Raw genomic sequence first — 15,127 nt, 5'->3', positions numbered from 1 at the left:
TGAGGCCATTTAAATTGATGGCGGTCGGTGTTTGCTCACATTTTACTAGCTCGACGAACTTTTATGCTATTGTCAATATTAAAATAGAATCTTGTATTTGAACTGATGGTATTTTAAACATTTACAAAGACACCAAAGAAGTTTTGAGTTTTTAAGAAAATTATTTTTTAAATCTTTGATTTTAATTTTGTATTAATCTGATAATATTTAAATCAGTAAGCTATACAAAACAATATATTTTTTTTTTTTTCAATTTTTAAGCACAAAATTAATTCGTACATATATTATAATTTTTACTTCCAACAATGGATAAAACTAAAAAATATTACTTATTGTAAATTTATTTATTGTGTAATTATCTATATTATTCTATATCAATATATTTTTAACAATGACGAGCAGTTTTAAAAGTAATATTTAATTAAAAAAATGGACATAGAATACATTTATTATTCAGAAAATATAATTAATTTGTATTCTCTCGAAAATAGAATCTGAAAACAAATGAGAATTTGTCATGTGATAATTAAAAAAATATGGTCTGATAAATTCAGAGATACACAACACCTGTCGATTGTATTCTATTTGTTTGTGTGTGACATACGAACTGTTGATGAAAGGTTAAATTGTTAATTTTATCGCGCTGTAACCCACCACGCCGCGTCTGAGCTCTGGCTCTCGGCCAGGCGACCATTGTACTTTACTACTGCGATTGTTTTCACTGCGCGGTTCAAACTGCTCCAGAACTCAGCGTCTAGATAGAGATGAAAGAGTTTGTGAGCAAGCTCACTGTAATGGCCTTTTAGAGTTAAGATTAGGGACTTTAGGAAAATACTTTTCATTCTTTTTGAATATCTACTGTTAAAAATGTTTGGTTATGTCTGTCTAGGTATTGTTTATACTTTTAATGAATAAAAATTTGATAACACTGATTATTCCTTTTCTTGTTTTAATTTCAATCTTATTCCGCATATATCGAGGTAGACGTAGGGAACCTAGCGGTAGAGTTAATCTTGCATTCCGTCCTTTTTTCATTTCTTTCAGATACCAGAACCTTGATTTTACTATCATATTTCTTACAAGATACGTTATGATGTATATTTATACAATAAATATTTTGAGACAAATTTAAACAAAATTTTCAATCAAAAGCCTTATCGTAAATTAATGTATCTTAGTTACATGAAAGCCAATAGTGAGCGCTGTAATCCATAACTCAAACATAACGGGTGAGTTCAATTATTAATTTCATCATACCTACTATTAATGTTTTAAAACAAGTTAGATTACCGTTGAACCCGAGTTTGAGAGCTTTTAATACAAAACTAAGTTACCTAAGCTGTAAAGTTACAATGACACTCGCTCACAACTTTCAACAACACATGAAACCTACATTAATTTCAGTTTCATACTCCCAATTAACTCGCTCTACGTCGTAATGGGACGCAATTAGCGAGCGGTGTTTGTATGGTATTGCTACGTTAAGTACAACTAGACAAACATTCCTTAATAATTGAGCTTATGTCTTCGACTTGAATAATCCACGAGCTTTTTAAGGAGATATTGAAGCTTTTGTATATATAGTCTTACATGTGTTACACAAAGTTGAGTTCAATTAATTGATGATCGAGTAACATAGGCTATGAATACGATTTTTTAATTTTAATTTCAGTTTTTTTATGTTTATACTTACACAGCAAAACCTGCTTATATAGAAAACTGATCTTAATAAATTTATCGCTAATGAATGTCTAAAGTTTAGAATAAATATACATAATTTGGACGAATATATTCTGCCAGCGTCATCTTTAACATTATCTTATGTATCTTACTTTTGCTTGCTCTCACATTATAATTAAATAGAGTATTTAATTATATGTGTACACACACCTTGATCCCGAGAAGTCCAGCTGATGCATCCATTATGATAATGAAAATGAAGGTAATTAATCTCTGCATGAACATGTATATACACTAAAAGCTGCTTATCGTGAGTTGAGGTGAATATATAACGGAATATTATTATATAAATACTCATACACCTGTTCACATTATAATAATGGCCTCAAAAACTTTTATTGGTTTATATTAGTTTTTATTAACATTTTTCTATTTATTTTATTGTTTAGGAAGATTTTAAAATTCTGTGACTGTTTAATTAAAATTTAGGCATTATTCAGTCTAAATCACCTGAAATTTAAAATAAATTCCTATATTTTATAAAAAAAAAGAAAACAACGTTATTCTTTTAAAACACACCTATCTCTTTGAATTCTACAATTCAAAGAGATATTTTAAAGCGACCCAGTAACTACTTACTGGGTCGCTTTAAAATATTGATTAAATAATTGACTATATAAAATGATTGTGTAAGTAAGTATATTTATAAACTATATATATAGTAAGTAAACTTTTATTAAGCCTTTATCATTTAAATTAATTTTATGTTTACTAAATTAATATTATAATTGAAGATAATATTAATACATATTTCCTATTTATAAATGACCTTTTTCAAACTGGGTTACTTATCTAGGGAATACGTCAGCATAATAAATGACAAGGCCCTGTGCGACCATAATTACATTTGTACTAGAACACGGTGGTTGTAATACTACATACAAGTAAGGTACTCTCATGATCATTTTATTCACTGATTCACTCTTGTTTCTCATTATTATGAGGCTATAGGCTTTATTTACTATAGTAATGAGAAACAAGACAGAGAGAGCCTATTGTCAAAACACTTCGTTCTCAGCTTTTGTCCTGAAATAAAGAGGTTGCATGTTGAATGTCGGAACAACGTCGAATATTATTTTGTCTTGCCAGAGCAAGTTAGAATTGAACTCACGACCATCTCGTTTAAGGTTCGAAGTTCTACCACTGCATCACAATAGCCTTAATGTTTTTTTATATTCCTTAAGATATTAATTTTATTTGTTTTGTAATATAAGTTAATTATAAATGATTTAATAATGGTCCTTCAATTATTTAAAAAAATGTCTTAAATAAAAAAGTAAAAAAAAAATTTTAAGTTAAACGGTTTTATATTGCAGATAAATGTACTAAAAGCTAAAAAATAATTTCATAGAAATTATGATTACTAAAATTTAATCGTGGGGCACGTCCAATATCTACAATTGAAAGACATAGCGTGAGACTTCACCCACCTAGTGGTAAGTAGCAAGTGTCCCCACGATTTTATTTTAGTAATCATAATTTCTATGAAATTATTTTTTAGCTTTTAGTACATTTATCTGCAATATAAAACCGTTTAACTTAAAATTTTTTTTTTACTTTTTTATTTTTAAGTTTTTAGTTTTTATTTCTCATGCTATTCAATTCGTTGAAATGAGGCTCGATGTCTCATTATTGCAAGGTTAATGGAGAATGTTACGAACGACCCCCCCAGAGGTCCAATAGAGGGACAAGGCTATGTACAACAAGATGTGCCTGAATCTTGAGGGGAAAACGCTAACAACATATCATTTTTATCCACCTAGTGCCATACAGTTCTCGGCGCGCTTTTACCTTTTACCTTGGGTGGTACCCCTAGCGACGTATCATTTTTAGGCACCCTATAGCCACACAGTCCTCGACAGGATACCAGATCTTGACTTAGGTGGGAGATTCATATTGTAATTGTGTATAGTATACTGTATTATACTTACCAAGCCCTTTATTTTGATACCCATATTGATGGGATTAAAAACTACATTATCCGCCATTTTGTAGCAGTGGCCATCTTTGATTTTGATTTTGTATAGTGCACTGAATTCTACTTGACAAGCCCTTTCATTTGATACCCATATTGATGGGATCGAAAAAACTAACTTGTCCGCCATCTTGTAGCGGCGGCCATCTTGGATTTTGATTTTGTATAGTCCACTGAATTCTGCTTGACAAGCCCTTTCATTTGATACCCGTATTGATAGGATTGAAAAAAACTAACTTGTCCGCCATCTTATAGTGGCGGCCATCTTGGATTTTGATTTTGTATAGTCCACTGAATTCTACTTGACAAGCCCTTTCATTTGATATCCATATTGATGGGATTGAAAAAAACTAAGTTGTCCGCCATCTTGTAGCGGCGGCCATCTTGGATTCACAATAATATTGAATATGGATAATTGTATTGTCACCAGAATCAAAGGCGTATACCAAATTTCAGATCAATCGGTTAACGGGAAGAGGGTTAAATTTCAATTACTAAATTTGACCCAAACAAACAAACGGGGTGAGCTAAATAAAACCGTTTAAAAATGAGCTTCACGCTGTATCCCGCACACAGCAGGGTAAGCAGAGGGAACCTAGTGTTAAGACACTCCGTTCCCCCTTTCCGCCGAATTCTGGATTGCGTGTGTAGTGCCGCAAGACACCAGAGCGACGAAATGAATATATAAATTCACGGATTGAATAAATAATTCACATCCACGAGTGGTGATCGAACCCACAAGCAGTCGCATGTCTAGCCACGACTGGCCTTTTAATCTTAAAATTGCTGCTTTTTTATTGAAAATAAAAAAAATTAAATGTGCTACAATCACAAGAATATTAAGGTTAAGGTGGCAATGTTCACAAACTATAAATGCGCATTTCACGCTATCGGTCGCTTTCCAGAGAGCGTGCTTGAACATATGTAACGTCTATCGAGGTCACCAAGTCGCATAGGAATTGACTATTTCTCGTAATGGCACGAGAAGTGCTCCTATATGGTAGCTATATCTTCGAAATTATTTATAACCATTTATTTTATTTTTTTGTAATTATGTACCTTTATATAAACATAGTAATTTATAGTGTAATACTCTTACTAGCAGTACAGACATGCTTGAATAGATATGATTGTTTTACCGGAGCTGAGAAAACAAAATATTTAAATTGTTCCCTCGTGAGGGAAATTGAATTCAAAATCATTGCATTTGATATGGGGCAGTACTTTCATTTCAGTTCCACAGAATCTAGAACAATGGATGAGTGTATATTGTTCATATGTGTTCATTCTAGTATAATAGTCAAACCTGTATTAAAAAGAGAAAAAAAAAACCAAAAAGATATTTTTTATAATGTTCCTGTTGTATTTATTTGGAATATTATAATAATTTTATATTATATAGTACACGAAACGAATTCCTTTTTCTAATTATTTGGTTTTCTTTATCTCTATGGACCTAGCGATAACTTATTAAATTATTTATTTAAATTGAATCTATTTAAATATATTTCAATAAAAAATTAATGAAAGAAATTATAATTAATTAATCATAATAAAGTAATTTATCATATATTTGAGACTGGCTTAAACAATGGAAAGTGAAAAGTTCTCAGAAAGCTCACGATAGCAAGAATCGTGGGCGTGTAGCCAGCATTGGTGACAATTCCACCTTTTTGCTGTTACATTTCTCAAAGAAAAATATTTTTATATTACAACAAGCAAGTTTCTATCTAACAACTTAATTTCCTCAAAAACGTAAACAGAATTAATTAATTGTTCACTACAATTTGTACATAATTTTTAAATAACGTTTTAAATTTTTGTTTTGTTTGTCTTGATATATTCTATTCATTTCCCCTGGACCTGAAGGTGGAAATGCAAGGTACCTTAAGCGTGTTTTTTGTCTTTGTCATTTGTAAGGGATTACGTGGCAAATAGAACGCTATATTAACTAGTCTTCATGTATAGTAGTAGTATCTACATAGTAGGTATAAGCAATAATGTACGATGAGCAGTAATTTTGCATTTACAAATTTTAAGCTGCATGTGAATATTTTTAGAAGAATTTTGTATAAAATTGCTTAATTTATTTCCATAGTAGGTCAATCGTAATGGAGTATTGCGGTATAAGTATTGGAATGTTGCGGAATATTCCACATTTTACTTCAAAGACTTCCTACAGACAGCACAGTGCTTATAAATGCTTTATATTAATTGTTAATGTATATTCTAGTAACTCAGATAGATAGCTTTAATTTAATAATAATAACTCCCCTAGAAAGGCCAAGAACTCGCCTGCCCGCCGCAATGATTGCCGACTGAGCCCGATCCCAAGCATCCTGAGCAGTCTCGGTGTTAGTCGAAATATCGTGACTTTTCACCTCTGCCAGGAAGTCGGTCTGCATCGGTCCATTCAGCAACCACCACTTGATCCGAGGCCTACGTTTCTCGGCTACTTTCTTCTTCGGAGTGACGTTAAAGTCCATGACAAGAAGACGATGTTGGGCCGTTAGGCTTTCGCCTGGAATGACCTTACAGTTAGTTACCCTGCCCATATGACACCGTCTGGTCAATAAGTAGTCTATTTGAGTTGAGTGGGACCCGCTCTTATACGTGATAAGGTGCTGAGAATTCTTTTGGAAGAACGTATTCACGACGGCCAGATCAGACGCAATACAGGTTCTCAGAATGTTTTCTCCCTCTGCATTGCGAAGACCGTGCCCAAAACCCCCGTGAACACGTTCATACGGCTCAGCAGCCTTACCGACGTGCCCGTTCAAATCCCCCCCAACTAAGACCACTTCGGTAGACGGCACAGCAAGTAGCACCCCTTCATACTGCTCCCAGAATGTCTCCTTTTCGGCCGCGCTACATCCCGCCTGGGGAGCATAGGCACTGATTAAGTTTGTGATAACGCCCTCAATCAGTACCCTCACTCGCATCAAGCGGTCGGAGCGACGGTCAACTTCAAGGAGCCCATTCTGAAGCTCTTCAGAAAGCACTACCGCTACACCGTTTCTACCCGAAGGTGACCCAGTGTATATAAGCCGGTAACCCTGTCCGATGTTACGGGACTTATTGCCCTTCCAGCGAGTTTCCTGGAGGAAAGCACACTGGACCCGACGTCTCATGAGTACATCTGCGAGTTCCCTGCATCGTCCGGTTAGAGAGCCAATATTCCACGTTGCAAAACGGAGTTTTCGTCTGGGTACTTGCGTCTTTAACCGTGCCCGTACTTGACACGGTAGCCCTTGCCCACTTGTCGCAGGTGTAGGGCGATGTGCCTGCGCGTCGTTATGCGGCGACGCCCTAGCCGTACCCAGTCTGTTGTTGGTCCGTTCCATATTGTGGCTGTTTGTGGTTTTCCTGGAGCGACTGCCGTCTGACCTCCAAAACCCCCTTTGTGGGGAAAAACCGAGGGGAGAGGAAAATAGAGGGGGGTAGGATAGGTAAAGGAGGGAGCTGGAAAAAGGAGGAGGAGAGGGGGGGGGGAGGACACCATTCTTACGGACTGGATGAGGATATAAGAGTGGCGGCTCGAGGATCCGGGGTCGCGTACCCGTATGCCCACAAACCAATATCGGACAGGTATTAGTCTGGACACCCTCTGGATTCAACGTGTATGGACAGAAAATACGAAATCGCTTTTTATTTATTTATTGTTCCGTGCATTATGCAAATTTACTCGTACATCGTTTATATAATTATCATGATTGAATGAAAACTCAAAGATTGTGGGTTCGATTCCCACTCTGGGAAATTAAATATTTTATATTCGGCATAATGACCGTTAAAGTTTTTGACACGATCCCAACTTTGCGCCTTAATTCAGTCTGCTTAGGACTACACTAACTTTAAATTTAAAAAATAATAATTCAACTTGTGAAAAACGAGTTCCGAACTTTTTCATTTAAGCATTTTATAAATGTATGAAGTTAGTGCTTTACATGTGAAACTTGTGAAAAATATAGTGACTTGTTACATTCATTTTAAAACTAGAGGCCCCAGCGCGACTTCGTTGGCTTGAACTATTTACGGGTATTTTTAAATTTATTTTAAGATGAGCCGTATTAAATATGATTGGCTCTATAGATATATGGTCAATTTACATAGCAGAATCCTAAATCTTGAATTTTTGATGTTTTTGATCATGCATTTTACGTTCAATTATTATGGCAAATAAATGTTAGAATTATTATGGCAAATAAAATAAATAAAATATGCATGTGAAACAGTTGGTAGATTTTGTTGTCAATCTCTCATTGATATGTTTGATATTGGTGATTAAATATAAAAAATATTTATCGAGGATAAAGAATTCCATATATCTTGATGATCATCGTCTAGAACTAGACTCACGGTATAGATATAATATACTTACTAATTTATGCATATATAATTAGAAATATCTGATACAAATCACATCTGTGACGAATAATATTATTTGGCAACGAACTAAGAGGTAAGAGAGGTAATAGGGAGACCTCAGTTGATCTTCAAAATCGCAATATTGAATACACTGGACCCCCCGGAGATCATGTAAAAATAGGTTGATGAGAGTGGACAAGGAGAGAGACGAGCATTTGGCGCTAGACTCTTTCTGACTACCCCGCTAGGGATACAGCGTGAAGCTAAATATTACATTAAATAAATAATTAAATAAATAAATAGAAAAGTGATGAATTAAGTTTAGTAAATTAACTGTATGTTTACCGAGTTTGACCCCTTCTGACCTTTACATACATTTGTTTCACTCGCTTATTGTGTATGCTAGGTATTAAATAATAATAAAAACAAATAAATTAAAAGCAAAATTTTTTTTAATTTTTTACAAAAAGCTTTTCTTCAAACGCTCTAAAAAGGACAAAATAAAGTTTTTCTTTTAAATTTTAACTATCAACTCATAACCTCATTGTATACAATTTATATGATCATAAAAGCTTGTCGCACGACTTACTAGTAGTATAAGTAAACTAGTACTAATTTGATTACTTTATTAATTTAATTAATTGTGACTTTTATATAATATCCGTCAAGTTTGGTTTATATATTCATCAATTAAGCTTACGTTTCTGAAATACGCTCCGACGTCGCGCCGTTTGTGTAAATGTTGGAGGCACTTTAGCATGCGTGATGTTTCTCTAAGAACGACTCAGCTACGTCGCGTCGGAATACCGTCTAAGTGTCTACCGTTCAGTATGCTAATGTTAGCTTTACTAAAACAATAATATGTTGTTAGCAGTATAGCGAGTACTATGATACTTCTAAATGATGAAGGTACGTCACTGTATATGTACATTGTACATGTCACATATATACATTTATATCTGAGATATACATACGGTTAGATAATAAATTTTAATAACGGTAAAATATTCTTTGACCTAGATTTTTTTATTTTTATTTTAATGTATCAGCTCTACGCTGTAGGTCGCTCATAACAGGGTAGGAAGGAGGAACTTAGTGTTAAAACACTCCATTCTCCACTTTTCGCCGAATTTTTCAAGGCATTGCTTGTTGTTGAGTGACGGAATTCGCAACACGCGATATCTCAAAAAATAATCGAAAAATTGGGACAGTATAAAACGACCTGCCAAAAATAATTAAATTAATATTTTTTAAATACCTCGGGAGAACTGAGTGACATCATAAAATAATATAACATTGGATCTACCGAAACGAGAGCCGTAGAATAAATATTAATTTTGCGTCTTACAATTTTAAACGACACGACAACAAGAAATAAGTCATTTTTACGTTTTAATTAAAAACGGTCTTAATAAAATTGCGAATCATAAAGACAATATTACCAAGCTGATGGTTTATTTTAAAAATATATTTTGGCTTTTAGCGAATCCTGATAAAAAATAACCAATTTATTCGGTAGTGATCTTTTGTCAGTGTAGTTACAATTTAGTTTCCTTTATATCTGGCAAAAATAATCGACGAAAATCGCGTCATTATCATTGTTGTATTTTTTTATTTAATTCTCCTTCAATTAAAGAAGAAATTTATGTGTCGAATTAGAATACACAATCATGATAAAATTGGTATATTATTGACCTAAATACTTACACAGATAAAAAAATATTATCGTTATATTCCTATGACGTTAATAAATAATAAGTGAATAATTTTTTATTATGGTTATCTTTGTGTTTGGTGTTCAATATTTTTTTTAAGTTTTAATTCTATTTTGTAATATTAATCATAAGATAAAGATTTGGTGGCGCAGTTTATAATAAGTAATTATTTAAAATACAATTGTTTTGATGTTCCATCCAACATATAAAATGTGAAGTATAGAACAAAACTTATTTTTTCACAGACTTAGTTGTATATTATTATAATTTCTATATAATTTGTTGCAGCGCTAACATCAGCTCATGAAATAACTCAGCTGAAGGTCCCGCTGTACGCGGACCCTCGGCGCGCGGCTGAGCTCAGCTGTCACTTCCAGATGGACGACCAGAGACTACACTCCGTCAAGTGGTACAGAGACATGCACGAGATATTCAGATACAGACCCTCACAGAAGGTAACTTTGATATGTATTTACTAACTTTTTCCATGGATCATTTAATTGTTTAATTTAAAACGGTGTACGTTTTTAATATATAACATTGAAAACGTTGATTAACGTATTTTATATGTAAAGTAAATTATACGTAATATTAATTAATTTACTTCTTTCCTTAACTATAATTCTATACTATAATCTAAAAAAATACCTATATTTTTCAATGCATATTTTTTAGATAAAACAATTAATTTTATAGGTGAAATTAGGCATGTAAATTCTTTTCTTATTCCCTTTCAACGTAACTCTAACCTCCGAGGACCTCAGCCACCTCACCAGCCTGCGAGTGTGGCGCTAACCCACAAACGATGGCACACTTACTCTCCTGCCACAAATGTTCATTCACCTGTTCATTTATGACGATTTGACTAAGGCAACAGAACGAATATTAAAGATCCATCAAATATTTTTTTAACCACTTATCTATATTAATATAATAAAGCGGAAGAGCTTGTTTGTTTCTTTAAACGTTAAGATCTCTGGATCTACTGGTCCAATTTACTTTCTTTTTGTATGAAAGCTGCATTCTTCAGACTATCAGACTGCTACAGGCTGTCTAACATTACGGTGTAAGTCTTAGTTAACCTTAAATAACGAAATAACAATAATAAGGAACGCCATCGAATTGCTTTGAGAGCGTGCGCTGTTCCTACACATAGTTGATTATATATCAGTAAATCTAAAAAAAAGAAAAAATATGTTAAGCTGAGAATCTTATAAATAAGTTATTATATAGGATTTTATGACAAAAAATAATTGAAAATTGAAAGGTGATATTTCATAGATTTTTATTTCACATTTACATTGAAAACTTACGATCGAAAGTTATTTTATCATCAAGTTTTAATGAAAATAATCTTCGGCTTTTATAGCATATAATTAGGACGTATACTGTTCGAGAAATTGTAAAATTAAAATAATTCAACGCTTTGTTTACGGTCGCAAGCCTACTTCGAGTCTCGCGGGGGACGCGTTAAATATATCTCATTTATTTATTAATAGCAAGATGATTACAAACACTTATATTAAAAAACACGTATATGTTCGAGAAATCAATATTTAAAGTAAATCAGAGGGAACCACTTACCAAATCCAACAACAATTTTATTTAGTTTTACTTAATGCTTCTATTTTAACGTACATTAGTAATCCGAAGCTTTTGACTTCAACTAGAACGGCTCGTACCTACTTAAAACTTTAATTACGTTCACATTCCCACTAAAACACACTAAAGCGGAGTATGTTACTGGAGTTCCTTTACAGGATTATCTTAATCGGCAAGTTTCTGACAATTTAGGTAACGTCCCAGCTGATTTGAACAACGGAACTTTATTAGTCCTCTAGGAGCTTTTGTTTTTCGTAATCTTCTGTTAAGTCTAGTAAGTAAATCTATACCTTGCCTTTTCCTTGCATTCTCATATACTATGTTAGATGGAGCACGTTGTCAATTTAAAAAAAATGTGGGACCTTGATATCGCCATTGTTTGAGATGAAACATTTCTTAATAACTTTTTTTTTACGTTAATTGTATCCTTGTCATTTAATTATTCTAATAAGTGCACTTTGAAAAGACAAGCAATTTTTATTCTTTTTTATTTTTTGCGCCCATGACGTATCAAAAAAAACAAAGCAAGAAAATACAAATTGTTGTAAAAAAATCATGACATTAATTCACAATTATGCGCAATAAACTTCGGGAATATTTTTTTACCGTTCTCCAGCTCTACAATAAAAGATTAAGGAAGCCTAATTGTTCGTAACAATTTGCGGACACCCGAAGGCAATCTCGAATGTACTATATAATAATCCCGTGGGTGATCGACGATCTTTTTACAATAATAAATATTATTTACATTGAAATTATTATTACACTTACAACTAACCTAAATAAATTTAAAATTTCAAATTCCGAATAAGAACTACAATACTGCTATCCTCTAGAAAAAGTAGCATTACCTAGAAAACAAGATAAAAGAATAGAAAAAATGTTACCAGAACACACATATGTGGTTTCACTTTGTAACTACCTGGAAATGAGCTAATAACAAAATGTGCTCATTAGAATATACGGAGGAGGAGGAGGAGTATGTTTGTTGTATGTGACCTCCTTATGCCGTCACTCATTAGGGAACGGTGATATGGAAAAGTTGGCATATTCAGAAAAAAATACACTTTATAAATAGAAATAGCATATTTTTTACTTTTCTGATATCTTACTAATGTTATATTTAGCTAATTAATTAGTAGTACAAAGTTAACTATTATTTATTTCAATGACGTCATAGGGGGTAGCGAAGTAGGATGGCGTTTAATTGTAAACGCAATAGTTGTAGGGTCCATACTCATTAAGGGATTTCCCCGCTGTTGTAAGACAACGCAAAATCTTTAGTTACTTTACTTTACATTTACATTTTTTAGCTTAATGCTGTATCCCGCATACGACAGGGTAGGCAAAGAGTAGGTACCTAGTGTTGAGACACTCCGTTCCCCATTTTCCGCTGAATTTTGGAGGAATTGTATATTGCGGTACTAAACGCCGTTGAGAAATGAAAATATTGAGCATTTCATTTCCTCGAGAGGGGATCCAACCCACAACATGTCGTACTTTTAGTCATGGAGCCTGTGCTACGGCTGGCCTCTACATGTAATATTTTGAATTTGAAACTTTTCTTGTTGTGCCATAATAAGGGGGGACCGAAAAATAAATTTAAAAATATGTAACATATTATAAGTTCTTAGAAAATTGCCAAAATCATGATAAAATACGCATTTTACTAGTAAGCAGTTTGAAAGTAAGTCAAGTTTTTGTTGACTTGTTGAAAATGTGAAAAATTTAACTATAAAAACTTTTATAGGCGTAGTCTTAGAGAGATATAAAAAGAAGGGAAGAAAGAGATATTAAAATGGTATAAACTTTTCGTTTAGTATTCAAGTTAAATGAAAGTTCAAACAATATTTTCCTTAGAACTTCATTTTATTTTCTATGTTGTTAAGGATTTATTTATTTTTCTTTTCTAATAACATTTTGCAGATGTGATAAAATTTAATTTAGCAACATAATTTTTGTTTAGATTATTAATTTGAACGTAGCAGGAATCGAACTTAAGAGAGTTAATATTTTTATATGTTTCTAAACATTTTTCCTGTATTAACGTGTAAATAACACTTAAAGAGTTTCTACAGGATAGACATTCGTAAATGTCTAGTGTACACTTAAAGCACTGTAATATTTTTTAGTTAATCGCCTTTCTTCTTCGTAACTACTTAGAGCAAACTCTTTTCACGTCGGCGCAATCAACTGGCAATTATATGGCGGAAAGCAACGCCACGTATGAAATAAATATATATTTTTCTTTTTTTTTTAGCTTCACACTGTATCCCGCACGCTGCAGGGTAGGCAGAGGGAACCTAGTGTTAAAACACTCCGTTCCCCATTTTCTGCCGAATTCTGGAGGCTTTGTGTGTTGAGTGGCAGAACTCAACGCCGCGCTTTGCCTCGAAGCCAGAGCGAAGAAAATGAAAAAATAAACGTAAATAAAAATTTCACTTCATCGAGTGGGAATCGAACCCACAACCGTCGCGTTGCAGTCACACCCTTGTGCCGCTGCGCCACGACGGCCTCTAAAAATAATTAATTGTTTCGAACTCACAACCATGTTAGCTACTCTTTTAAAACTTTTAACTTAAGTAACGTATAGAGTTCAATCTCATTAAAGCAATTTATTGAGTTTGAAAGTAAATAGATTAATTTTTTTTGGAGTTTTGCCCCAAGCTAAGCCTCGAGCTAAGTGCCCCACAGGCAGGCGAGCTGCGCGCGTCCTGGCGCGTGTTGCGCGTGGCAGTGCCGGCGGCCGCGAGCGGGGCGCTGCGCGTGCGCTGCGAGGCGACCCTGCCTGTGGAGCCGCCCGTGGTGAGGGACGCGGCCGCCACCGTCACGGTGTACTCGCGGCCGCTGCTGTCCAAGTATGTGTCTAATTGAGGTATGTAACGTTTTTGTTTTTATTGTTTTCTGGCTATTGTTGGTTATCATAGTTTGATTTATTAAAAAAATAAAAATGAACTCTTGAGGCCTTCGTGGTGCAGGGGCACAAGGGTGTAACTGTAACACGACGGTTGTGGGATCGTTCTTCACTCGGTAGAATTAATTATTATTTAATAATATTTTCATTTCCACGCTCTGACACCAAGGCAAAAGTCCGGGTGTGAGTTCCGCCATTCAACACGCAATACATCGAAAAGTTCGGCTACACTGTGTACTATTTAATCAAATGCCTAGTATTCATGTAACATAATTAAAATAAAAATTACAAAATATAACTTTATACTAAAATAAATTTCAATCAAATAAAATGTTATAATAATAACTTAAAATGTTCCTTTAAACTAAATTTGAAACTTGATTAATATTTTATTAAGTTATATTTAAGTCTCGAAGAAAGATAAACGCCCAGGGCGCGATCCTGCGATCCGCGATGCATTTTACGAAGTGTAGACAATAATATTATTGTTTCTTATCGTAAATTATATTCTGATACAATATCTTGTTTGGCTTTATGTAATAATAATAGGTATCAAATATGTACTAACATATTACATGTGAGCTCTGGCGTTCCCCCATGCTGCGTGCGAGGTAACTTACCTCGCTCCATTATCCATCTTTAACTCCTTTAAAAACTTTGGAAATTGGATATTTTTTAAATTACAATATTGAAAAATATTCCTAAGTAAATAAAATAACATATTACAATTAACATAATATCTACTGTACAATAATTGCATATATTTCTTTTTGACAATGAATAATTGAATAATTCACTAGCTCAAATTTAACC

The sequence above is a fragment of the Heliconius melpomene genome, chromosome 15 (assembly GCF_056956725.1).
Source record: "Heliconius melpomene rosina isolate 202511_hmr_F chromosome 15, ASM5695672v1, whole genome shotgun sequence".
Classification (NCBI taxonomy): domain Eukaryota; kingdom Metazoa; phylum Arthropoda; class Insecta; order Lepidoptera; family Nymphalidae; genus Heliconius; species Heliconius melpomene.
Note: the sequence above shows the minus strand (reverse complement) of the source record.